Source organism: Balaenoptera borealis (assembly GCF_965194805.1).
Source record: "Balaenoptera borealis genome assembly, chromosome: 2".
Lineage (NCBI taxonomy): Eukaryota > Metazoa > Chordata > Mammalia > Artiodactyla > Balaenopteridae > Balaenoptera > Balaenoptera borealis.
In genome coordinates, this window is record NC_138867.1 from 106968092 (window position 1) to 106980120 (window position 12029).

At 37.7% G+C, this 12029-nt stretch overlaps 1 protein-coding gene across 5 annotated transcripts in view; it reads left to right on the forward strand.

The window, feature by feature from the left end:
- Positions 1 to 12029, forward strand: part of LOC309623660 (uncharacterized protein) — a gene marked incomplete at its 5' end in the record, with an annotated part of 202569 nt that overhangs the window by 90208 nt on the left and 100332 nt on the right. The window lies entirely within an intron of this gene.

A 12029-nucleotide genomic window follows, 5' to 3' on the forward strand; every position in this document is an offset into this window, starting at 1 on the left:
GCTTGCAGCAAGCAATAGTAGGAAGCAAGATCTTAGTTCCCGGACTGGAAGTCCTAAACACTGGACCACAGGGGCCAGCAGCTAAGGCCTAGGTCCCTAGTTCTTACCTTCCTTGTCAAGAAAGAATTCAGGCAAGGAGGCAGAAGGTAAAGAGAAAAGTAAAAAGTTTATTGGAAAAACAAAGTACACGCGGAAAGACGCACGGGCGAACCGAGAGAGAGCTGCGCCTTTGGAAGTTTAAATCCTTTATAAGGGGGCAGTCTTCTGGGTCTTTTTCTTCTTTTTGGCCAATCATATTGTTCTGACCCTAGGGCTAATTTGCTTCTGGACCCTCCCCTGGGTGCGCACACACCCCTAAGTTAAGATGGATCCCACCGCAAAGGCCTCTGGGAGGAGATAGCAGGACTTACTATGGTCTGGCATCTCCTCACATTTTGACCCTGTGAAGCTTTTTGCGCATGCGTAGTGTCTCCCTTGCCCTAAGGATGGGAAGTGTGTGACCTCTTGATCCTTTAATAGGGTTTAGTCCCACCCTGTCCCTGCCATAAAATGCCCAAAGTCCGGTTATTTACCCTATTCCTGTTGCTGGTTTTTATATCGAGGTGCAGATCTTGAAATATACACAGGAGTCCGGTCATAAATATGTAGTCCTGGAGTCCATTTATCTCTTGCTTCAGGAAATGTAAACAGGGGCTGGTAATGAATGTCCGGCCTGGAGCTCATCTTCTTCTCTCCCCAGGAGGTGTGAACGGGAGGCCAGTTGTAAATGTCTAGCCTGGAGCCCATCTATCTGTTGCCTCGCTACCAAGGTCTTTTGTTAAATTAATGAATGCTGTAGCATGGAGGATGGCCACATCCTTCTAACTGGCTCCCTCATTCCTGCCCACCCCCGCCTTTTCTCCACACTGTGGTCAGAGTGATCATTCTAAATACAAATCCAATCAAGTCACTCCCTTCTTGCTTAACATTCTTCAATGACTCTGCATTTGCCTCAGGTGCAAATTCAAACTCCTTAGCCTCACTTACAATCATCTGTAAAGTGATCTGACCCTGTTTCCCTCTGCAGAGTCATCTCCTAGAGCTCACTCTAAATTGCAGTCAGACCAGGGTTCTCAGTGATCTAAATGCGCTTCTCCAAATGTGCCCTATATGCCACCACACATTTGCACATGCTGTTCTTTCCCTCCACGATGCTCTCTCTCCCTCTAGGTAAGGAGACCCTTTCTCTATTCTCCCAAATATATGGTTCATATCAGGTTGTAGCAAGCAGGGGAGACATCAGAAATTGCAGCACAAGGTGTAGAAAATGGGAGAGGACTTACTGAGATGAGGGTAGAAGATTAGATAGACAGTATTTACATCCTGAAATAAAAGACCTTATTAACTGTTTTTGTATAAAAAGCTTCAAAGTTACATATAAGACTAAGGTCAAATGGGTTGAGAATGGAACTCTCTGGGGTGGCGGCGGTAGTGATGATATTTCAATGGCCATAATGGGAGAGAGAATGCTCTCTTTTATCTATCTATCTATCTATCTATCTATCTATCTATCTATCTATCTATCTATCATCTATCTCTCTATCAATCTCTCTCTAATCTATCCATCTCTAGCTTTAGTTGGAGCTCAGGTGCAAAGGTTTAAATTAACCACACTTCTCAGTTTATGCCATATCATTACCATTGGTCCACACAAAGCTGCTGTTTAATTTAGTTTGGGTTTTTTTTTAACTTTTTAAAAACTTTTATGCAGATTCCTTACTCCTATTTCCCTCTTCCCACATAGGAAACTATTCCGATGTCTTTAATGTGGATCCTTTTATTTGTATGCATTCACTGGGGTCCATATATTTAAAATTCACTTTTAGTGGTACTATGTTCTATAGCTCATTCTATATCTTTTTTCACTGTTTTTAATATTATACATGTTGCCATGTGTTTTTCAAGTCTGTGGCATTCTAACTGCTACAGTCACCGTATTTGACCTATTTGTCTTCCCTTCCCTCATTCCAGGTAATGAGCACCCAGATAGCCTCCAACAAACAGTATTGAAATGTATATTCTCTTGTAAGTCCCCTTACAGATGTGTGTGAGACTGTCTTTGTGGTAGGTACTCAGGAACAGGTTCTAGAAATGTGCACACATTAGCGGACAAATGGCACTTGAGCTTTGCCAGGTTGTGCCGTGGAGTGTGCACCCATCTACATGCCCACCAGCAGGGCGTGATATCCCTCCCTCCCCAACACTTGATGTTACCCAGCTCTCCAGTATCTGCCCACATTACTGGAGCAAAGTGATGCCTCATTTTGCTTTTTGTCTTTTAAATAAACTTTATTTTTTAGAGCAGTTTTAAGTTCACAGCAAAGTTGTATGGAAAATAGGCTGTATACCTTGCCCCCACCCAGCCTCCTCCACTATCAACAACCTGCACGAGAGTGGTGCATAGGTGTTTTGTTTTGTTTTGTTAATTAATTTATTAATTAATTTTTGGCTGCGTTGGGTCTTTGTTGCTGTGAGCGGGCTTTCTGTAGTTGCGGCGAGCGGGGGCTACTCTTCGTCGTGGTGCGCGGGCTTCTCATTGCGGTGGCTTCTCTTGTTGCGGAGCACGGGCTCTAGGTGTGCGGGCTTCAGTAGTTGTGGCTCGTGGGCTCTAGAGCACTGGCTCAGTAGTTGTGGCGCACAGGCTTAGCTGCTCCGCAGCATGTGGGATCCCGGACCAGGGCTCGAACCCGTGTCCCCTGCACTGGCAGGTGGATTCTTAACCACTGTGCCACCAGGGAAGCCCCCTGCATATGTTTTAATTGATGAGCCTACATTGACACATAATCGCCCCAAGTCCAAAGTTTACACTAGGATTCACTCTTGGTGTTGCACAATCTATAGATTTTGACAAAAGTATAAGGACATGTGTCCACCATTATAGTATCATACAGAATAAGTTTACTGCCCTAAAAATCCTCTGTGCTCCCCTGATTCATCCCTCTCCTCCCTAACCTCTGGTAATCACTGATGTTCCCTGTCTCTGTAGTTTTGCCTTCTCCAGAATGTTATATAGTTGGAATCACATAGGATATAGCCTTTTCTGATTGGCTTCTTTAACTTAGTAATATCATTTAAGATTTCTCCATATCATTCCATAACTTAATTACTCACTTCATTTTAGTGCTGAGTAATATTTCGTTGTCTGGATGTACCACATTTTACTTATCCATTAACCTACTGAAGGATGTCTTAATTACCTCCAAGTTATGACAATTGTGTCTAATTGTTTTGTGTATCCCTTAACTGCTTATTGTGGATATAAATAATTTTACTACTTGTGTCTTTTAACCTTCCTACTAGTTTTGTGTGTGGTTGATTTATTACCTTCACTGTATACTTGCCTTTACCAATGAGCTTTTTCCTTTTGTAATTTTCATGTTTTTAGTTGTGGCCTTTTTTTTTTTTACTTGGAGAAATCCCTTTAACATTTCTTGTAGAGCTGGTTTGGTGGTGCTGAACTCTTTCAGCTTTTACTTGATGGCAATTATGAATAAAGCTACTACAAATATCTGTGTGCAGGTTTTTGTGTAAATTTCCAACTCATTTGTGTAAATAATAAAAAGTGCCATTGTTGGATTGTAGGTAAGAGTATGTTTAGTTTTGTAAGAAACCACAATACTGTCTTCCAAAATAGCTGTAGCATTCTGCATTCCCACCAGCAGTAAGAGTTCCTGCTGCTCCACCTCCTCACCAGCATTTGGTGTTGTCAGTGTTCTGGATTTCTACCATCCTAATAGGTGTGTAGTGTCTTAATTTGGATTTCCCTAATGACATATGATGTTGGGCATCTTTTCACATATTGCCATCTGTGTATCTTCATTGGTGAGGTGTCTCTTTAGGTCATTTGTCCAATTTTTAATCGGGTTTTTAGTTTTTTTATTGTTGAGTTTCAGGAGTTTTTTGTGTATTTTGGATAACAGTCCTTTATTAGATATATCTTTTGCACATAAATACATTCTCCCAGTCTGTGGCTTGTCTTCTTATTCTCTTGACTTCTGCAAAGCAGAAGTTTTTAATTTTAATGAAATCCAGCTTATCAATTATTTCTTTCATGGATCATGCCTTTGGTGTTATATCTAAAAAGTCATCATGAAACCCAAGGACATTTAGATTTTCTTCTATGTTATGTTCTAAGAGTTTTATGGTTTTGCATTTTATATTTTGGTCTATGAACCATTTTCAGTTAATTTTTGTAAAGGATATAAGTTCTGTGTCTAGGTTCATTTATTTGTATATGGATGTCTAGTTGTTCTAGCAGCATTTGTTGAATATTATACAATAATTGTATAATGTGCTAAATATTGCTACGTCTGAAATCATATTATGATATACAAATGTGTCAAAGCAATACACTATATACCTTACTAATGTTACATGTCAAATTTATTCAATTAAGAAAAGACTACCTTTTCTTCTTTGTCAAAGATCAGTTGACTACATTTATGTATGTCTATTTCTGGAGTCTATTTGGTTTCATTGACCTATATGTCTGTTCCTTTGCCAGTACTGCACTGTCTTGATTATTGTAGGTTTATAGTAAATTTTGATGTTAGGTGGTATTCTTTTTTTTTTTCTTAATCAGTCATCAATTTTATACACATCAGTGTATACACGTCAATCCCAATCACCCAATTCAGCACAACACCACCCCCACCCCACCACGGTTTTCCCCCTTTGGTGTCCATACGTTTGTTCTCTACATCTGTGTCTCAACTTCTGCCCTGCAAACCGGTTCATCTGTACCATTTTTCTAGGTTCCACATACATGCGTTAATATACGATATTTGTTTTTCTCTTTCTGACTTACTTCACTCTGTATGACAGTCTCTAGATCCATCCACGTCTCAACAAATGACTCAATTTCGTTCCTTTTTATGGCTGAGTAATATTCCATTGTATATATGTACCACAACTTCTTTATCCATTCGTCTGTCAATGGGCATTTAGGTTGCTTCCATGACCTGGCTATTGTAAATAGTTCTGCAATGAACATTGGGGTGCATGTGTCTTTTTGAATTATGGTTTTCTCTGGGTATATGCCAAGTAGTGGGATTGCTGGGTCATATGGTAATTCTATTTTTAGTTTTTTAAGGAACCTCCATATTGTTCTCCATAGTGGCTGTATCAATTTACATTCCTGTTAGGTGGTATTCTGACTTGGTTCTTGTTCAATATAGTGTTGGCTATTCTGGATCTTTTATTTCTTCATTTAAATGTTGGATTAGTTTGTCAGCATCCACAAAATAACTTGCTGGGATTTCTACTGAAATTTCATTGAATTGATGGATTAAGTTGTGAAGAATTGACATCAGTTTGGCTTAATTTGCATTTCTCTGATACCAATTAGTTAGGCTACCTCTTTATATGCTCCTTAGCATTTTGGTTTCCTTTCCTGTAAATTACTTGGTCATATCTTTTGTCTATTTTTTTTTTTTTGAAGTTCCTATCATTTTCTAGTTGCTTTGCAAGATTTCTGTGTATGCTCTGGATATTGGTCCCTGGTTAGTTTTACACTTTGTAAATATCTTCTCTTGATCTTCTGTCCATTAACTGTATCCATCATTTTGTTCATTGACTAGAGATTCTTAATTTTGCTTTAATCAAATTCATAAATTTTTGTCATTATGGTTTGTGTCTTTGGGATTTTGTTAAAAAAGTCTTTCTTCACTGCTAGGTTATGAAGATATTCTCCTATATTTCCTCCTGTTAACTTCATAGTTTTGTCTTTCATCTTTGGTTCTTTAATGTACTTGTGATCACTTTTGGTCCAAGAATTACTTTATTTTTCTACATGTAGTGAATCAATTTTCCAAATTTTGACTCCAAATAATTAATTATTTCCCAGTTAATTTGTGGTGCTACCTGAATTGGAAATCAAGTCAGACTCTGGATCTTACTCTGAATAGTACTGGGTCTGATTCTGAGCATTCTGTCTTGTTGCTTTAGCCTGTTTGTTATTTCAGTGCAAACCACACTTTTCTTTTTTAATAATGGCTTCATTGTACAGCTGATAGCCTGGTATGGCAGATTTCCGTCAAGTCTTCTTTTTCATTGTTTAGCTATTTGTGGATGTTTGTTCATCTCTACAATTTTTTTTTAACATCTTTATTGGAGTATAATTGCTTTACAATGGTTTGTTAGTTTCTGCTGTATAACAAAGTGAATCAGCTATACATACACATGTATCCCCCTATCTCCTCCCTCTTGTGTCTCCCTCCCACCCTCCCTATCCCACCCCTCTAGGTGGACACAAAGCACCGAGCTGATCTCTCTGTGCTATGCGGCTGCTTCCCACTAGCTATCTATTTTACATTTGGTAGTGTATATACGTCCATGCCACTCTCTCACTTCGTCCCAAGTCCACTGTGTCCTCAAGTCCATTCTCTACATCTGTGTCTTTATTCCTGTCCTATCCCTAGGTTCATCAGAACCATTTTTTTAATAGATTCCATATAAACATATTAGCATATGGTATTTGTTTTTCTCTTTCTGACTTACTTCAATCTGTATGACAGACTCTAGGTCCATCCACCTCACTACAAATAACTCAGTTTCGTTTCTTTTTATGGCTGAGTAATATCCCATTGTATATATGTGCCATATCTTCTTTATTCATGAACATGTTTCCATGTCTTGGCTATTGTAAATACAGCTGCAATGAACATTGTGGTGCATGACTCTTTTTGAATTATAGTTTTCTCAGGGTATATGCCCAGTAGTAGGCTTGCTGGGTCATACGGTAGTTCTATATTTAGTTTTTTAAGGAAGCTCCATACTTTTCTCCATAGTGGCTGTATCAATTTACATTCACCAACAATGCAAGAGGGTTCCCTTTTCTACACACCCTCTCCAGCATTTATTGTTTGTAGATTTTTTTCATGATGGCCATTCTGATGGGTGTGAGGTGATACCTCATTGTGGTTTTGATTTGCATTTCTCTAATGATTAGTGATGTTGAGCATCTTTTCGTGTGTTTGTTGGCAATCTGTATGTCTTCTTTGGAGAAATGTTTATTTAGGTCTTCTGCCCATTTTTTGATTGGGTTGTTTGTTTTTGTTTTTTTATTATTGAGCTGCATGAGCTGCTTGTATATCTTGGAGATTAATCCTTAGTCAGTTGCTTCGTTTGCAAATATTTTCTCCCATTCTGGGGGTTGTCTTTTCGTCTTGTTTATGGTTTCTGTTGTGCACAAAACTTTTAAGTTTCATTAGGTCCCATTTGTTTATTTTTGTTTTTATTTCCATTTCTCTAGGAGGTGGGTCAAAAAGGATCTTGCTGTGATTTATGTCATAGAGTGTTCTCCCTATGTTTTCCTCTAAGAGTTTTATAGTGTCTGGCCTTACATTTAGGTCTTTAATCCATTTTGAGTTTATTTTTATATATGGTGTTAGGAAGTGCTCTAATTTCATTCTTTTATATGTAGCTGTCCAGTTTTCCCAGCACCATTTATTGAAGAGGCTGTCTTTTCTCCATTGTATATTCTTGCCTCCTTTATCAAAGATAAGGTGACCATAGTGCATGGGCTTATCTCTGGACTTTCTAACCTGTTCCATTGATCTATATTTCTGTTTTTGTGCCAGTACCATACTGTCTTGATTACTGTAGCTTTGTAATATAGTCTGAAGTCTGGGAGCCTGATTCCTCCAGCTCTGTTTTTCTTTCTCAAGATTGATTTGGCTGTTCGGGGTCTTTTGTGTTTCTATACAAATTGTAAAATTCTTTGTTCCAGTTCTGTGAAAAATGCCATTGGTAGTTTGATAGGGATTGCATTGAATCTGTAGATTGCTTTGGGTAGTAGAGTCATTTTCACAGTGTTGATTCTTCCAATCCAAGAACATGGTATATCTATCCATCTGTTTGTATCATCTTTAATTTCTTTCATCAGTGTCTTATACTTTTCTGCATACAGGTCTTTTGTCTCCTTAGGTAGGTTTATTCCTAGGTATTTTTTTCTTTTTTTTGCAGTGGTAAATGGGAGTATTTCCTTAATTTCTCTTTCAGATTTTTGGTCGTTAGTGTATAGGAATGCAAGAGATTTCTGTGCATTAATTTTGTATCCTGCTACTTTACCAAATTCATTGATTAGCTCTAATAGTTTCCTGGTAGCATCTTTAGGATTCTCTATGTATAGTATCATGTCATCTGCAAACAGTGACAGCTTTACTTCTTCTTTTCCAATCTGTATTCCTTTTATTTCTTTTTCTTCTCTGATTGCTGTGGCTACAACTTCCAAAACTATGTTGAATAATAGTGGCGAGAGTGGACATCCTTGTCTTCCTCCTGATCTTAGAGGAAATGCTTTCAGTTTTTCACGACTGAGGATGATGTTTGCTGTGGGTTTGTCATATATGACCTTTATTATGTTTAGGTAGTTTCCCTCTATGTCTACTTTCTGTAGAGTTTTTATCATAAATGGAGTTTTTGCATTTTGTCAAAAGCTTTTTCTGCATCGAATGAGATGATCATATGGTTTTTATCCTTCAGTTTGTTAATATGGTGTATCAGATTGATTGATTTGCATATATTGAAGAATCCTTGCATTCCTGGGATAAACCCCACTTGATCATGGTGTATGATCCCTTTAATGTGCTGTTGGATTCTGTTTGCTAGTATTTTGTTGAGGATTTTTGCATCTATGTTCATCAGTGTTATTGGCCAGTAGTTTTCTTTCTTTGTGACATCTTTGTCTGGTTTTGGTATCAGGGTGATGGTGGCCTTGTAGAATGAGTTTGGGAGTGTTCCTCCCTCTGCTATATTTTGGAAGAGTTTGAGAAGGATAGGTGTTAGCTCTTCTCTAAATGTTTGATAGAATTCGCCAGTGAAGCCATCTGGTCCTGGGCTTTTGTTTGTTGGAAGATTTTTAATCACAGTTTCAATTTCAGTGCTTGTGATTGGTCTGTTCATATTTTCTATTTCTTCCTGGTTCAGTCTCGGCAGGTTGTGCATTTCTAAGAATTTGTCCATTTCTTCCAGGTTGTCCATTTTATTGGCATAGAGTTGCTTGTAGTAATCTCTCATGATCGTTTGTATTTCTGCAGTGTCAGTTGTTACTTCACCTTTTTCATTTCTAATTCTATTGATTTGAGTCTTCTCCCTTTTTCTCTTGATGAGTCTGGCTAATGGTTTATCAATTTTGTTTATCTTCTCAAAGAACCAGCTTTTAGTTTTATTGATCTTTTCTATCATTTCCTTCATTTCTTTTTCATTTATTTCTGCTCTGATCTTTATGATTTCTTTCCTTCTGTTATCTTTGGGGTTTTTTTTGTTCTTCTTTCTCTAATTGCTTTAGGTGCAAGGTTAGGTTGTTTATTCGAGATGTTTCCTGTTTCTTGAGGTAGGCTTGTATTGCTATAAACTTCCCTCTTAGAACTGCTTTTGCTGCATCCCATAGGTTTTGTGTCGTCATGTCTCCATTGTCATTTGTTTCTAGGTATTTTTTGATTTCCCCTTTGATTTCTTCAGTGATCACTTCGTTATTAAGTAGCGTATTGTGTAGCCTCCATGTGTTTGTATTTTTTACAGATCTTTTCCTGTAATTGATATCTAGCCTCATAGCATTGTGGTCAGAAAAGATACTTGATATGATTTCAATTTTCTTAAATTTTCCAAGGCTTGATTTGCGACCCAAGATATGATCTATCCTGGAGAATGTTCCATGAGCAGTTGAGAAAAATGTGTATTCTGTTGTTTTTGGGTGGAATGTCCTATAAATATCAATTAAGTCCATCTTGTTTAATGTATCATTTAAAGCTTGTGTTTCCTTATTTATTTTCATTTTGGATGATCTGTCCATTGGTGAAAGTGGGGTGTTAAAGTCCTCTACTATGATTGTGTTGCTGTCGATTTCCCCTTTTATGGCTGTTAGTATTTGCCTTATGTATTGAGGTGCTCCTTTGGGTGCATAAATATTTACAATTGCTATACCTTCTTCTTGGATCAATCCCTTGATCATTATATAGTGTTCTTCTTTGTCTCTTGTAATTGTCTTTATTTTAAAGTCTATTTTGTCTGATATGAGAATTGCTACTCCAGCTTTCTTTTGATTTCCATTTGCATGGAATATCTTTTTCCATCCCCCCACTTTCAGTCTGTATGTGTCCCTAGGTCTGAAGTGGGTCTCTTATAGACAGCATATATATGGGTCTTGTTTTTGTATCCATTCAGCCAGTCTGTGTCTTTTGGTGGGAGCATTTAATCCATTTACATTTAAGGTAATTATCGATATGTATGTTCCTATTCCCATTTTCTTAAATGTTTTGGGTTTGTTATTGTAGGTGTTTTCCTTCTCTTGTGTTTCTTGCCTAGAGAAGTTCCTTTAGCATTTGTTGTAAAGCTGGTTTGGTGGTGCTGAACTCTCTTAGCTTTTGGTTGTCTGTAAAGGTTTTAATTTCTCCCATAAATCTGAATGCGATCCTTGCTGGGTAGAGTAATCTGGGTTGTAGGTTTTTCTCCTTCATCACTTTAAGTATATCCCTCTACTCCCTTCTGTCTTGCAGAGTTTCTGCTGAAAGATCAGCTGTTAACATTATGGGGATTCCCTTGTGTGTTGTTGTTTTTCCCTTGCTGCTTTTAATATGTTTTCTTTATATTTAATTTTTGATACTTTGATTAATATGTGTCTTGGCGTGTTTCTCCTTGGATTTATCCTGTATGGGACTCTCTGCACTTTCTGGACTTGATTAACTATTTCCTTTCCCATATTAAGGAAGTTTTCAACTATAATCTCTTCAAATATTTTCTCAATCCCTTTATTTTTCTCTTCTTCTTCTGGGACACCTATAATTCGAATGTTGGTGCGTTTAATGTTGTCCCAGATGTCTCTGAGACTGTCCTCAGTTCTTTGCATTCTTTTTTCTTTATTCTGCTCTGCAGTAGTTATTTCCACTATTTTATCTTCCAGGTCACTTACCCGTTCTTCTGCCTCAGTTATTCTGCTATTGATCCCTTCTAGAGTATTTTTAATTTCATTTATTGTGTTTTTCATCATTGCTTGGTTCCTCTTTAGTTCTTCTACGTCCTTGTTAAATGTTTCTTGCATTTTGTCTATTCTATTTCCAAGATTTTGGATCATGTTTCCTATCATTATTCTGAATTCTTTTTCAGGTAGACTGCCTATTTCCTCTTCATTTGTTAGGTCTGGTGTGTTTTTACCTTGCTCCTTCATCTGCTGTGTGTTTTTCTGTCTTCTCATTTTGCTTATCTTACTGTGTTTGGGGTCTCCTTTTCATGGGCTGCAGGTTCGTAGTTCCCGTTGTTTTTGGTATCTATCCCTAGTGGCTAAGGTTGGTTCAGTGGGTTGTGTAGGCTTCCTGGTGGAGGGGACTAGTGCCTGTGTTCTGGTGGATGAAGCTGGATCTTGTCTTTCTGGTGGGCACGTCCACGTCTGGTGGTGTGTTTTGGGGTGTCTGTGGCCTTATTATGATTTTAGGCAGCCTCTCTGCTAATGGCTGGGGCTGTGTTCCTGTCTTGCTAGTTGTTTGGCATAGGGTGTCCAGCACTGTAGCTTGCTGGTCGTTGAGTGAAACTGGGTCTTGGTGTTGAGATGGAGATTTCTGAGAGATTTTCGCCGTTTGGTATTACATGGAGGTGGGAGGTCTCTTGTGTACCAGTGTTCTGAAGTTGGCTCTCCCACCTCAGAGGCACAGCCCTGATGCCTGGCTGGAGCACCAAGAGCCTTTCATCCACACGGCTCAGAATAAAAGGGAGAAAAAATAGAAAGAAAAAAAGAAAGAGGATAAAATAAAATAAAATAAAGCAAGGTAAAATAAAATAAAGCTATTATAATAAAAAATAAGAAAAATTATTAAGAAAAGTTAATTAAGAAAAAATTTTTTTTAATTTTTAAAAATAAAAAATAAGAAAAATTTAAAAACAAATTTATTAAGAAAAAAATATTTTTAAATAAAAAATAAGAAAAAAATTATTAAGAAAAAAATGTTTTAAGTAAAACAATCAAACAAACAAAAAACGGATGGACCGAAGCCTAGGAC